This window comes from Balaenoptera acutorostrata, chromosome 1 (genome assembly GCF_949987535.1).
Source record: "Balaenoptera acutorostrata chromosome 1, mBalAcu1.1, whole genome shotgun sequence".
In the NCBI taxonomy this organism is placed as follows: domain Eukaryota; kingdom Metazoa; phylum Chordata; class Mammalia; order Artiodactyla; family Balaenopteridae; genus Balaenoptera; species Balaenoptera acutorostrata.
The window spans coordinates 122,494,842-122,509,234 of record NC_080064.1 but is presented as its reverse complement, the minus strand read 5'-3'; positions in this window follow the sequence as shown (position 1 = coordinate 122,509,234).

Here is a 14,393-nt window from a genome sequence, read left to right as displayed (position 1 = left end):
CCAGTAGCTGTACCTCTTCTGCTGGTCCCTGACCAAGCTTGGTTCTTGATGGACCCTGGTTTAGCCACTCTCCCATCACACTGGGCTTCTATGAAATATTGAATTCTTTGTTCACTTGAAAAAGGTGGGCAGATAAAAGGTAGAGATAAAAGGTAGAAAGCATGTCTCCTGACTCAATTTTCACCTCCAGATTCTTTTCTACTCATTCAGTCCAGCCTCAAAACACCTGGATCATTTTCCTCTGTGATGCTAAACACCAAAATTGAATGCTGAGTTCTATGAGTTGATTAAAAGTTTCAATACTGGGCAGACATACCTTTAAAAATTATACTGCGAGCTTCTGAAGCACTTCCTATTTCCTAGGGATGTTTGGAGATAGATTACACCCTATTTGGGAATGAACTTGGAGCTTCTTGGGAGAAATTATTACCCAACACTCTTGAAAATCTTGTCCAGATTTGCCAGGTGGCCAAAATTTTATTCATCCTACAAAATTGATGTTAACACCCTGCCCCCATATTTACCAGTGTTACATCTTAATCACCAGGTTGTCTCCTCCTGCTTCTCCTCACTTCATGAGGATGAGTGAGAATTCAGGGCTTCTGACTCCATGTCCAGAGTATTTTCAGGGCACAATGCAGAATGAACAATAATAACGTGGATACAAAGAAATATACCCTAGAGTTCTGCCTTGAGGAATGTACGATGTAGTTTGAGAGGGAGATTTGTGTGTACCATGTCTAATTCTGCGTGTCAGCATTTTCTAAAGTAAGTTCCTTGGTATTCTAATTTCCCAGAAATCTGACAGATGCTACATGGGAGAGAAAACTCACCCATTTATTCATTTTTTAAAAAAATTATTGAAGTATAGTTGATTTACAATGTTGTGTTAATTTCTTCTGTATAGCAAAGTGACTCAGATATACATACATATATATTCTCTTCCATTATGGTTTGTCACAGGATATTAAATATAGTTCCTTGTGCTATACAGTAGGACCTTATTGCTTATCCATCCTATATATCATAGGTTGCCTCTGGCTAATCCCAAACTCCCAATCCTTCCCTCCCCACCCTCCGTCCCCCTTGGCAACCACAAGTCTGTTCTTTATGTCTGTGATTCTGTTTCTGTTTTGTAGATACTTTCATTTTAGATTCGTATTTTATGTGGCATATTTTAGATTTCACATATAAGTGATATCATGTGGTATTTGTCTTTCTCTGTCTGACTTACTTCACTTAGTATGATAATCTGTAGGTCCATTCATGTTGTTGCAAATGGCATTATTTCATTCTTTTGGATGACAAAGCTCACCCACTTATGTACTTGGTGGCACAAACCAGCCAACCATTAGCCAGCCACTCACGATCAAGGACTTTTAGGAAATGCTGGCACATGATAGAAACTCAGTAAAAAATTGTTGAATGAATGCATCAATAAACAAAATCCTGAGTGAAACAGAGTTAAATGGTATGGTGGGTCAGTTGCCCCAGAAGCAGACCCTGAGGTGAGGCCATACGGGCAGGGATTTATGAAGGAAGTGCTCCCTGCAGAAGGCAGTAAGTGAGGCAGGAGACAGGACAGAAGTGGAAGAAGTGAGGCAGGGTATAGTTTCAGGTGATGTCTCAGCCTCAGTCTCAACCCCAGGAAACTCTGAGGCTTACATTACTTGGCAGAATTTGTCCTACTCCAAGGCAAGGAGCTAGGCTTCCCAACTCCTGCCTCAGTCATCACTGGCCATGAGCCTCCCAGGGGAATGTGAACTCAGTACTCCAGCTCTCAGGGCCCCTATCAGTTCTCTGAAGAAAACTGTGGGGGACACAGAGGCTGGCGATGAGTATGAAGTACTGTAAAGAAATCTTGGAGGTCTGGATAGAGCACTGACAATGCAACTCCTCAAAGCCTTTACTGTAATACATTGATATAAATTGTGAAGAGTCAGGAGAAAGATGAAACGCTCAATGTTTTCCAAATTTATTTGGCCAGGAAGTCCATTCTGTTTTCCTCAATGCTTCTCTTACTGGTTTTCTGTGAAACATTCTTTGGGAAATGCTGCTTACATTTTGCTCTCTCTTGCAAATTCTAAGGGTTTAGGGAGACATAAGATTAAGATTGTGTAAATGGGTTTGGGTTGGCCAATGATTTCCTAATTTACAGTACTTTCCAACTGATTAGCCTGCATGTGGTTGATTTTAGGTAATATTGAATACTTCTGAGGATGGAAGATATTTAAGGTTGCCTGAGGAAAGTGAGGGAGTGATGGTACTGTGGAATTTCAATGGCATTTTGGTCTTGGATTTCAAAGGCCTAAAGAACATGTGTACCAACAAAGTGAGTAGATATAAAATTTTTTACATACAAAAAATTAAAAATTATAAAGTACCAAATAACAGGATATTTAAAAGATCTTTCATTTCTAAATATCCAGCTGAGGAAGGTCTAGTAATTTTTTCTCTTTGTTATACCACTGACCGCCATTAATCCAAGGCTGAAGTCTGGCTTTGTCTACTTTTTCTGGAGAGCTGAGAATTAAGACAGGCTGTTCCAACTTTGAGAAATCAACCTCAGATTGAAGGAAAGAGAGTAGAAGGGAAGGAGAATGGGAGGATGGGAGGGAGGAAAACCCACACTGATGATCATGGGACAAAACAACCAACCACTGTAAGGGCAAGTTACACTTACACCCCTGTCCTGAGGGGCTTCCACTTCCAGAAGACTGTGAGTTTATATCTTTAACCCAAAACATTTCCACATTCAGGAATGGAGGGATTTTATCTTAGTTCCTCCAAGTGCCAAATGGTAGAGGCAATAGATGTGTCCTGTACAAAGTTATTCTGCAAGTGTAAAATTGACAGATTGGTTTCTCACATTGAGATTTGCAAAATGACAGCAATGCCTGCACCCAACTACGATAATGGTCAACTTTCAGATTACAACAGCTTTTCATGTGAGAGGATTCACATGAAAACTCAAACAGTGAAACATAAATGCTCTCACTGACTAATGTCCCAGAAGGGATGGTGATTTTCAAATGTTTTTGGTATAGTTCCTATCCCGGAGATGGATAATTTGTTCACTAAGAGCCTGCTGCCTTAATTAGAGGGTTATCTCTCTGAAATGCTTGTGAAGCATGGGGTTTTGGTTTACTATATTTACTGGTGGAGGGCAGGGATGGACAATTTCTGTGCCATAGGACTTCAGCTTTTACGTTTGCATGATATCTGGGTATACACACATTAATCTGTTTTAAGTGTGTGCCTGTGTATATCCGCACATAATTGTGCTGAGATCCAAGATGACCAAGAAGGGAAATTTCCCCAATTATGAACAATTTCACAAGTGGGAATAGGATAGTTCACATGGGATCTGTCATATAAATCTTTGTTTCCACACATTTCTGTTACTCCCTGTTTAGCATTCAGTGATTCAGCATTGGCTGCTAAAAATATATTTTGGTCCTTGCACTCTTCTTTCAGTGTTGTTTTCTGGGGTATGTGAGTGCCCTCTGGCGGGCATTTGGCTGGGAATGTGGAGCTGAGTATGCTCCTTGCTCTGCGATGGAGGACAGACATGCATGGACCTTCTGTGAAGAGCAGGGGCCAAAGGCAATGGGATCCAGCTCTCCCTATTCTTCTCCACTCCTGCGATCTCTCCACAATCGTTTCAGAAACCATGCATTGTCTAAATCATAGCTGTCCAATAGAACTTTCTACAGTGATGGAAATATTCAGTTTAGCTGTGCTGCCCAGCATGGTAGCCCCTAGCTACTGAGCCCTTGAATGTGGCTACTGAGCACTTGAGGAACTGATTTATTTTTTTATTGAGGTGAAATTCATATAACATAAAATTAACAATTTTAAATTGTGCAATTCAGTGGCTTTTAGTCCACTGTGCCACCACCACCTCTATCTAGTTCTAAAACATTTTCATCACCTCAAAAGACAATCCAGTATGTATTAAGCAGTGGCTTTCCATTTCCACCCTCCCCTCAGTCCTTGTCAATCAACAGTCTGCTTTCTGTCTCTGTGGATTATCTAATCTGGATATTCCATATAAAAGGAATCACACGATACATGACTTTGTGTGACTGGCTTCTTTCACTCAGCATAATGTTTTTAAAGCTCATCCGTGTTGTAGCATGTATCAGGACCTCGAACCTTTTGATGGATGAGTAATAGTCCTTTAAATGTATGTACCACATTTTATTTATCATTTCATCCATTGATGGATGTTCGGATTGCTCCAACTGGTAGCTATTGTAAACAGTGCTTCTATGAATATTCGTGTACAAGGATCTGTTCAAATACCTGTTCTCAATTTCTTTGGATACATACTTAGGAGTGGAATTGCTGGGTCATATAGCAATCCTGTGTTTAACTATTTGAGAACCCACCCAATTGTTTTCTGAGGAGGTGAATTTTTAGTTTCATATAATTTTAATTAACAATTAATTAAACAATAATTAAATCATTTAAATCCCAACTTTGCAAAAGCCCTAATGATTCTACAGCACCTTGATTCTTTTTGTGCAATAGAGCAGGATGCTTAAGAACTATCCAGGCAATATTTAAAAACATACTCATGCGGGGAAAATAATTCCATAAATATCCACAATCTTAGCTTTTTTTGTCCTCTCTGCATTATAGGGAATTAGATCACAGGTCAAAGAAAGTCAGGATTGAAAGTGACCTTAGAGGACAATTATCCCAGCCTTGGCATGTTACAGATGACGAGACAGAGGCCCAGAGAGGTGACACTTTGTTCATACACATTTGATGGGCACCCCACTCAGGGCAAGCTGGGGAGCTTCTGAGGCAGCATGTGAATGCTGGATGGCAGCTGAGAGCAGGGGGGCAATAGGAGGAAAGGGAGGATGGAGGTGGTTGATGCAGTGAGACCAGCCTACTGTATTAGCCAGAGTGTGGGCTCTGAGTGTGGGCTCACCTACCTAGGTTTAAAGCTAGACTTCACTGTATCCTAAAGCCAATCCTATTGGTCCTACGTTCAGATATAACCTCACTACCTCTATCATTACCAAGCCTAGTATACTGCTTTCCACTTGAATCACCATCACACCCCCCATCCCTTGCCACTATTGTCCGTTTGCAGTCTATTCTGCCCCAGCAACCTGATATATTCTCATTGCACTTAAATTCCCGGGCCCTTGCCATGGATGCGGCAAACGTATGTATGTGCTCCGGTTACCCTCCAGCCTCATCTCTTATCATTGCCCCTCCTGTTCTCTGCTCCAGAAGCAGCAGTTTCCTCAGTCTTCCTCCAACCCGCAAGTGCATTGTGCACTTGCTATCCTCTTTGTCTAGGATACTCTTTCCAAAGATATCTTTTCTCTGTAAAGTTTTTTTTTATTGAAGTATAGTTGATTTACAATATGTTACTTTCAGGTGTACAGCACAGTGATTCAGTGTTTTATATATATATATATTCTTTTCAGATTCTTTTGCCTTATATGTTATTACAAACTATTGAGTACATTTCTCTGTGTCATACAGTAGGTCTTTGATGGTTATCTATTTTACATATAGTAGTGTATATATGTTAATGGTTCCCTCCTGCCCTTCATTCAGGTCACTGCTCAGATGTCACCTTATCAGAGAGCCTTCCCCTGAGCATCTGTATTAATGGATGCCCTTTCACCACCATCATCACTCTCTCTCCCTCTCTCAGTCATTATGATTCTCCATAGCTCTCATTACCTGGAAGTATGCTATACATATTATCTTCTATATAAAGTTATATTATTACTCCACTAGACTGTGAGCTCTATAGGGGCCAGAACTGTCTTTTTGTTTTCTGTTGTGCCTAGAACAGTGACTGACACACAGAATGTAAAGAAAAGAAGTGAAGGAAGAAGAAAGGGAGGAAGAAAAAAAAAGAAGGAAATTTGGCAAATGAGCTAATCTCCCTTAAATCCCAGTTGTCTCATCTGAAAAATGGGATTAAGAATTATACCTATCTCATTTTTTTTAAAGAAATTCACGTTCTTTTATTTATTTATTTATTTTATTTATTTATGACTGTGTTGGGTCTTCGTTTCTGTGCGTGGGCTTTCTCTAGTTGTGGCAAGTGGGGACCACTCTTCATCGCGGTGCGCGGGCCTCTCACCATCGCGGCCTCTCTTGTTGCGGAGCACAGGCTCCAGACGCGCAGGCTCAGTAATTGTGGCTCACGGGCCTAGTTGCTCCGCGGCATGTGGGATCTTCCCAGACCAGGGCTCGAACCCGTGTCCCCCGCATTGGCAGGCAGATTCTCAACCACTGCACCACCAGGGAAGCCCTACCTATCTCATTTGAAAAGTGCTCAGTAAATACAACTTCTTGTTATAACTTTTCCTTTGGAGGTCGTGTCCTCATCACCTGTGTTCTGTGTGTCATCTCTGCAACAGCCCGGGAAACGCACTGTTGACCCTTATTCCTTCCACTTCATTCCTACCCAACTTGACCTGTCTGACCTTCCATTTTCTGCCTCTAGATGGCGCTCTTGACTCCGCCTCTGCTACACCTCGTTCCTTCACCGCTTTGCTCAGGGTTCCTGGTTCCTTCAGGTTCTCCACTGATTTCTGACCATGTGGCACATTAATGCACTGCTGGGACTGATTGCATATTTAGTATACACACGCACTTCTCAACTTTTCAACTTCTCAGGACCCTTTAGAACCATTGAGGTAATTCCCTGGCAGTCCAGGAGTTAGGACTCCGAGCTTCCACCGCTGGGAGCCAGGGTACAGTCCCTCGTCGGGGAATTAAGATCCCGTGAGCCGCTTGGCACGGACAAAAACCGCCCCCCCCAAAACCCACTGCATCTCTGATTTATATAATAAGGTAATATCACTTTATTACATCTGCCTCCCCAAACAGTAAGAATGAGGCTAGGTGATCTGTCCTCAATAGACAGTGACTGGGGCCCCAATTGTCTAAGATTAGCTACGATATCTACTAGGGGGTCTCCGTAGGTCAAAGTTTCCTGGGCTGGTCTCTTACCCTGAAGAAGAATGGGGCTGGTGGCCCGTCTTCTCACCAAGACATTGTGTCCTTTGTGACCTTGTTTCCTGAGCCGGAGGACCAGTCCTCTGGGGTACAGAAGATTAGCTCCAGAATGAACACTGCAAAACCTCCTGGAGCATCAGTTTTTGGGGTATAAGTAATTTAAGTCACTGTTGGAAGTAGAGCACAGATATATGAAGAAGTAGACTGTAATATCCTCATAAATTTTCAAGATCAAATAGTAATCTTCACAGAAACGTCTTACTTGTGGGGACTGGCTCAGCCTACATTCCCAGGCTCCTGGCATTCTTCTCATCCCCCAGAGGTACACGTTCTCACTCTCTTCTGTTCTTTGAATATTTCACTGGAATAATCTGAGGTGCATTATTGAGATAATATGCGCTGCTCTAGATATCTGCATGCTTTTCACAATCACAATGTGAAAAAGAGCAGCCCATTGCCAACAAATTTATTTGATTAGTGACTGTGGCTCCTATGAAATAGGGCCTAATAATCCTTAAACCAACACCTGTTCCAATCTCCCAAGAGCATTATCAAATGGACAAGCCTGGAGTTGATGTACGTCTTTTTTTTCAGGGGCAGGGAGAAGCTTTAATTATTTTGCAATAATTAATATTGGGAAAGAATGTTGCACTAAACACATCTTTAGTGTTTTGAAGTGGGGCCTGGGTATGCTTAGCTTTTAAGGTTCTAATGATGAATGCTTTACATTCTTTAGGATCCTATCAAGGTTTTTGGGCATTTGGAGCCTCCTTGACCCAATGATCACCCAGGAGTTCATAATCCCTCAATTGGTAAGATGATTGTGCATGAAAAAGTATAGCTTACCTTGGTGGTACCTACAGCAGCAAGCTCAGGTCCTCTGTAGGGGTCCCGGAGCTTGTGCTTGGGGCTGGTAATTACACTTAATAATAAGGTTGGTTCAGGGATTGTATAGTCAAAAATGCAGTCTGGAGAGTTCAAAAATTCATCTCGTGGCTGCTTCCCTGTTCTTCATTCCTGGACCAGCTTTCTCAAGTTACTCTTCTTTTGACCAAAGAAAATCATAATCACAGGGAAGGAACTTCAACCAAACATCTGCTGGGGAAACAAGTAGAGCTATTCACCTGCATAATCAAAGAGGTTCCTAAATTACATGGGGCACAGCAGTGACCTGGAATCCAACCACAGGAGCAGCCATACTGGGGGTCCTTCTCACTAATAGGAAGAAACTGACTGACGGGGAAAATTGCTTGTGGAGAGTGCTTAGGCCACATAACCCCCAAGTTACCTTAGTTCAGAGTCCCGGGCTAGCACAGCTCCTCTCTTAGGTAGAATTCCACTTAGGGAAGGGGGAGGAGTGGGTCGTAAGAGATTGAAGAATGATGCTTAATGGAATACACCAATGACAAAGGAAAGTTGAAATCTATTTCTGAACTGGAATCACTCCTTTGATCTTCCAGCTGTTGAAAGTTTGCTTTTTCACAGAAATCATCCATTCAGATAGATTGTTTGCTGGGCTTTGAGACAGTAGTTGCTTTGAAAAAATTAGTCTTCCTATTACTCACTGGCAGGGTGGTCCTAGGTTAGCTTTCATAGCAGGATAGGATGCATCTCCTTATGGAGCTCCCCTTTTAAAGCTCCTTCCTTTCACCTTATAGAAGCTAGCTAATAAGCTCTGGAAGAGGGGTGATGGCGCTTCTGGCCGACACATTCACCTCTTAATTCTGGCCTTCTGAAAAGGAGTCCTGATATTTTCCTAACCCATGAGTGAAGCCTGTTATGGGACTGTGAAGTCACACACCCACCTGGTGGAGTGGAGGCAGCACAGATGAGGGGACTTTGGGTGCCTCAAGCCAGAGCAGAGACCAACCAGCTCTCCTCTCTCACAACTAGGGGACATTTGTCCCTGAGTAGAGAGAGAAGCAGGCAGATGGCCAGCCACACACGGTGTGCTTGGAAGGAATATGGGAACTTTCCCTGCGCTGAAAGAACGTCTTTCTGCTGTCACCTGATAGCTGCAGTGCTGGGCACCCCTCGCGAGCGCCTTCTAGGGCTGTCACGTGCACACCATGATGTTCGGCTGACTTCCCTGTCACCCCTTCTAAATGTCCTTCTGCCATCCTCCCCTCTTGTAGCCTGTGCCGTCCTTCTTCCCTTCCTCCCTCCCTTCCTTCCCTCCTTCAGTTATTCCTTCATCCACTCATGACACAGGATTGGTGGGTGAGAAAAGTAGGAAGCAGACTTAGATGACCACACCGAGAAGTGATGATTGCTTTTGCTGCCCGTCTTCAGGCTGTCTGTTCATTTTCAAGTTCCAGTTCAAGGAGTTAGGTCTTGTGAAGCTTCTCCTAAATGCTCCCAAGAAGAGCCACCTGCTGCCTCCTCTGATTTCCATTGTCCTTGTTCAAACTCCCCTCGTTGCAGTTGCTGCTTTGTGTTATTATCTTATTCCATGGAGTCTCCCTACTGGCCAGTGAACACTTAAAGGGCAAGGATTAGTCTTATCGATTTCTAAGCCTGCAAGTGAACTCTGTTCTTGGCCCACGGCATGGGCTCCATAAGTGTGGATTAGATAGATGAAGGAGTGAAATGCATGACTGATCTCCTATTATCTGGAAAATAATGTCAGAATTCCTTAGGACAGCCTGCAGTACTTTGCCAGGTCTCTTCTCAACCTGATCTATTTGGTTCAAACCCTCTGATTCAGCCAAGATAAACTGTGTTGCCCTTCAATATACTACATACACTCCCACCTCCTTTTCTTCCTTCCTCCCTTCCCTCCTCTCTCTCTCCCTCCCTCCCTCCCTTCCTCCCTCCCTCCCTCTCTCCTTCCCTCCCTCCCCTTCCTCCCTCTCACTTTCTTTCTCTTTTCCTTCCTTCCTTCCTTTCTTTCTTTTTCTTTCTTTCTTTCTTTCTTTCTTTCTTTCTTTCTTTCTTTCTTTCTTTCTTTCTTTCTCTCTCTCTCTCTCTCTCTCTCTCTTTCTTTCTCTCTCTCTCTCTCTCTTTCTTTCTTTCTCTCTGCCCTTTTACCCTCTCCAACTGTATAATATCTACACATGTTTTACTCTGAGTTCCCATCTTGCTCCTTAGTGGAGACTGTTCAGTCTTCTGCAGCCCTACTTTCCTACTTGAATTACTCACAGGGCCCTTAACCACTTATACCTTGTAGCATCTCTTACAGTAGTTTTAAAATTGCTAGTCAATGAAAAATAACTTCTTAAGACTACCTTCTTGTCTCCTGGAAGCTTCCTGAAGACAGCGATGATGTCACATGCTTTTGAGGGTAGAGCTCACTCCCTCTGAGCCCATCGCATTACTGGGAACTCAGGAGCTGCTCAGGGCTGCTATTGAATGAATGAATGAGGCCAGCTCAGAAAAGGAAGACTTGGAGCAATCAAGTCATTTCCAGTTTGAGAGTAGTTTTCCTCTTCTGCCTCAGCTGCCCTAGATAACTGATGGAAGCTACAGCGGCGTGTTGAGTACCTGAGGAAGTGAGAGAAGGTGAAACAGCGTGGAAGAGGAAGGCTTGAAAGACCCCCAGGGACTTCTCTCTTTCACAGGTGCCTAAGTCACTCCATCACTCCAATGGAAAATGGAATCAGAATTACTTTGTCTATTTCCTCCACCTAATTGTGCCATTGACAATGACTCTACTTCTTTCCCTCTGTCCTTTCATATTCATCCACCCTTCCTCGCCCTCAGTTTCATGGATTTCCATTCCACAGTGTGTCTTCTAGACATGCACAGCCATTCTGCTTGTCTTAAAAAAATGTTTTTAACAGAGTAATCCTTTCTCTGCCAAATTCCCTTCCTAAACTGCATGTTCCATCTATTCTTAATGATAGATACAAGATACCTTTACTTCTTTTTGTTAAAGTTGCAAACCCACTCTGCTGATTCCCCAAATGCTCTGTTGGGTTTATTTGATACCAGTGGGCTTTATTTGATCCCATTTTGTTCTAGATAGAACTTAGATTGTATTGAACTGTTCAGCTGAAGTCTGTTATTCATCTTTGTACCCTCGGCACTTAGTATAGCACCTGACTCTTGTTGAACTGTATTAAATTCAAATGAATCTCATTTATGATGGTGTTGAATGTAAGACTGATATTTACCATAAAGACCAGTGGCCTTCAGAGCGTGGGCCCTGAATCAACATCACCTGGAAATTTGGTAGAAATGAATCAGACACTCTGGGGGTGGGCCCAGCAATCTGTGATTTAACAAGTCCTCCAGGTGATTCTGATGCCTGCTCAAGTTTGAGAACCGCTGTTGGACTCTCCTTAGCAGTTGAACTTTTTCAGTAACTAGTTGTTATATATTAAAGGATGCAAGAACTCAATCCAGGTTTGTTTAAATTCCTGCTATAACATGGTTCTAGTACATTGTATGTAAATCTGCAGGGGCCAGTGTGGCAGCTGGAGCTTGTTTGCAGTCTCTGATGTTCTATCAGTTGGAGAGAGAGTTGCCTGTCTGTCACCACACACGCCCTGGGCTTTCTTTGCTGCCCTCGATTTGCACTTAGCTGTTCTGTCCTCAGCATCCAGGGGAAAAGAGGAGTAATAAAGACAGTGCTTGATCCGAGCAAGCCCTCCTCTGGCCCCCTGTGCTATGCATGGCATTCCTATAACCTGGCCAAGCCGCCCAAACCCCTGTTCTGCTGAGATTCACCTGCACCAGGTAGACAGTGAGGGATTGTTCAGAGCGAAACACTGTGCAATCAACTGGAGATAACAGAGCACAGGGGTCAGGCGAGCTGCCCGGAGCATCTTTCATCTTTGACTTATATTGGTAGGGTGTAAAGTGTGGCATCGGCCTGGCCTCCTCAGCGTTCAATGACGGCCTTGTTCTGCCCCCCACTTATCTGCCATCGCTCTGATGTCACAAGTTTCATTTGGGTAGCTGACTTCAAAGGTGCTTTTCAAATTTTTTTAAATTTTTCTATTTCAGGGATAATAGCCCAGCTTTTCAAAAGCATTTTGCTGTGCAATCAAATCAAATATTCTTAAATGCATGGGGCCAAGTTAACCCAGCCCAGGCACAGAGGCTCCCAAAAGGTTGCCAAGAACTTGGTGCCAGTTCTGACAGATGGACAAAGGGAAGCTGTGTTTGCCGTCCTCCTCAACTCTATTCTTTTCTCAAATCCATCTGTGTGCTGAGATTTAAAAAACAAAAGATACCCCTCACCATTCCCTTCTCTCTGTGCAAACCGATGCAACTGGGCTATTTTCCACCAGAATCTGCAATATACTTACTACCCAGAAATAACTGGGCAATGGAGTCAAATAATGGAATGACTGAGTTTTTCTGATGGAATGACCACTAGTTCTATGGAAAAAGTCAAGTTGAGTTCTGGCCCTCATGTCTTATAGACTCAGCTTTCATTTGAGGCCATATCTGTAAATGGACCACAGAATCTATCACTCTGTAGTCTGTTCCTTTTCTTGTTTTCTTCCATTGTCACATTAATGGCCGAATGCTCCGTGGTGGGTTGCCTGGACCACATGGCAGCGTCACCTGACTTTTAGGTAGGCTGAATTACCAGACACAAGCTCTAACCTTACATGAGAGGAACATATTTCCAGTGAATGATAATGACAAACATTAATTGACATTTGTTATTTTATAGGCACTGAGCTAAGTGGTTTCTAGGTATCATCTCATTGAATTCTCATACCATCCCTCTGTGACAGGTTCTGTTAACCACATATTACAGATGAGAAAATAAGGCTCTTAGCCACAGTGTTTCATGGCTCCTGAGTCCTGCTGCAGATGGAATCTGAGTAAAGGGAAATACAGAGCTGAAAGAAAGAATAGGACCATGATTTTTAACCAGGGAATTTTTTCTCTGAGCTTCTCAGCAATAGCAAGGGATAAGAGGAGGCATCACTTCTGGGCTTTCAGCCCCCCAGGGTCTGCCTTCTCTCTGGGACTAAGGAGGGCCCTCCCTGGGGGAAGGAAGGAGATTCCTTTGCTACTCTAGGTGCTGGAGATTGGAGAGATGTTAAGCCAAAATCATGTCTGAAGAGCAAGGACCGAACTTGACTTTACAATCTCTAAATTGTGGGTACTTGACTGTTCACGGCACCGAAGAGCATAGGGCAGAGTTAGACACAAGTCTTATACTTTAGGAATATAAACTGAGTGGTCCTCAGGGAATGCATCTGCAAGTTCAGACATAAAAAGCTATGGAGATAAGTGCCTAAAAATAATGATGGACAGAATGCCATGCCATTGACCTCTGGAGGGGCAATTTGCAAGTCAACCAAAATGCATCAAATGATAAAAATACTTTTAGAATTAGAATTTGAGCAAGAAAATCCAGTAACAAAGGATATCCTTCTGCTGAAGGTCAATGTTGAAAAGGAACAGGTCACAGAGAAAACAGAGCTCCCCAATACCTACTTTGCTTCTATACTTTTTTAAAAAGAAAGATTGTACAATGGTGGAGGTCAACATCAGCATTGTTGGGAGGGGATTTAAGCCCTGGAGAGGGGGAGAAGCAATAAAGGAGAAACAAGGTGCTCTACATGCATGCAAGTCTCCCAAGAGGAACGGACGGCTTTCAGAGGAGGAGAGAACTTGCATATGAACTGGCTGGAAAGACCCTTCGAAACCTGAAATCTGAGGAATCCGGAAATCAAAGGTCTTTGGAAAGCTGGCTTGTGAGCTCTTGGACAAGGAAGCAGTGAGCACTTGGATCCGGCGTAAATGCATTGAGGACAAGTGATGCTAAAATAGGCTCATCTCCTTTCTTCTTGGGATTTCTACAGGTATTTAATGAAACATCTGACAAACTCATATGGTTTCAAGCTACGCACAATGACCAATATGCTAAGTGAGAAAATTAGAATCCCAATGTTATTGGTGCACTGGGCCAATAAACCAAACTTCACAAGATAAATATAACATAAAATCAATAACTGTTCCAGTACTGACTAGGGTGAAGGTGGCTTGCTCGGCATACCCTTAAAAAGACTTTAGGCTTTTAGGTAATTATAAACTTGATAAAAATATCACCTGGGATGTGATATTTTTGCCTAAAAAGTGAGTTCAAACTTGATCCACGTGAATGGAAATATAGTGTTTAGAACTAGGAAAAAAGGAAATCAACCTATTTTAATGCCTTCCTTCTGCAAAATATTTTCAAATGCATTATCTCATTTTATTTATTTTTTTCACAACCTATAAACCCCACTTTTTATAGCTGAATTACAGACCAAGAAACAGAAAGGCTACTTAACTTTTTTAAGACCATGTAGCCAGAAAATAGAAATGTCAGAGTTCAAACTCAGGTGGGTTTAATTCCAAAGCCCTGCTTTTTCCATTCTCCCATAATAAGTCTTCTATAGAGTCATGTGGGGCTCTGTTTACACTGAAGCATTGGG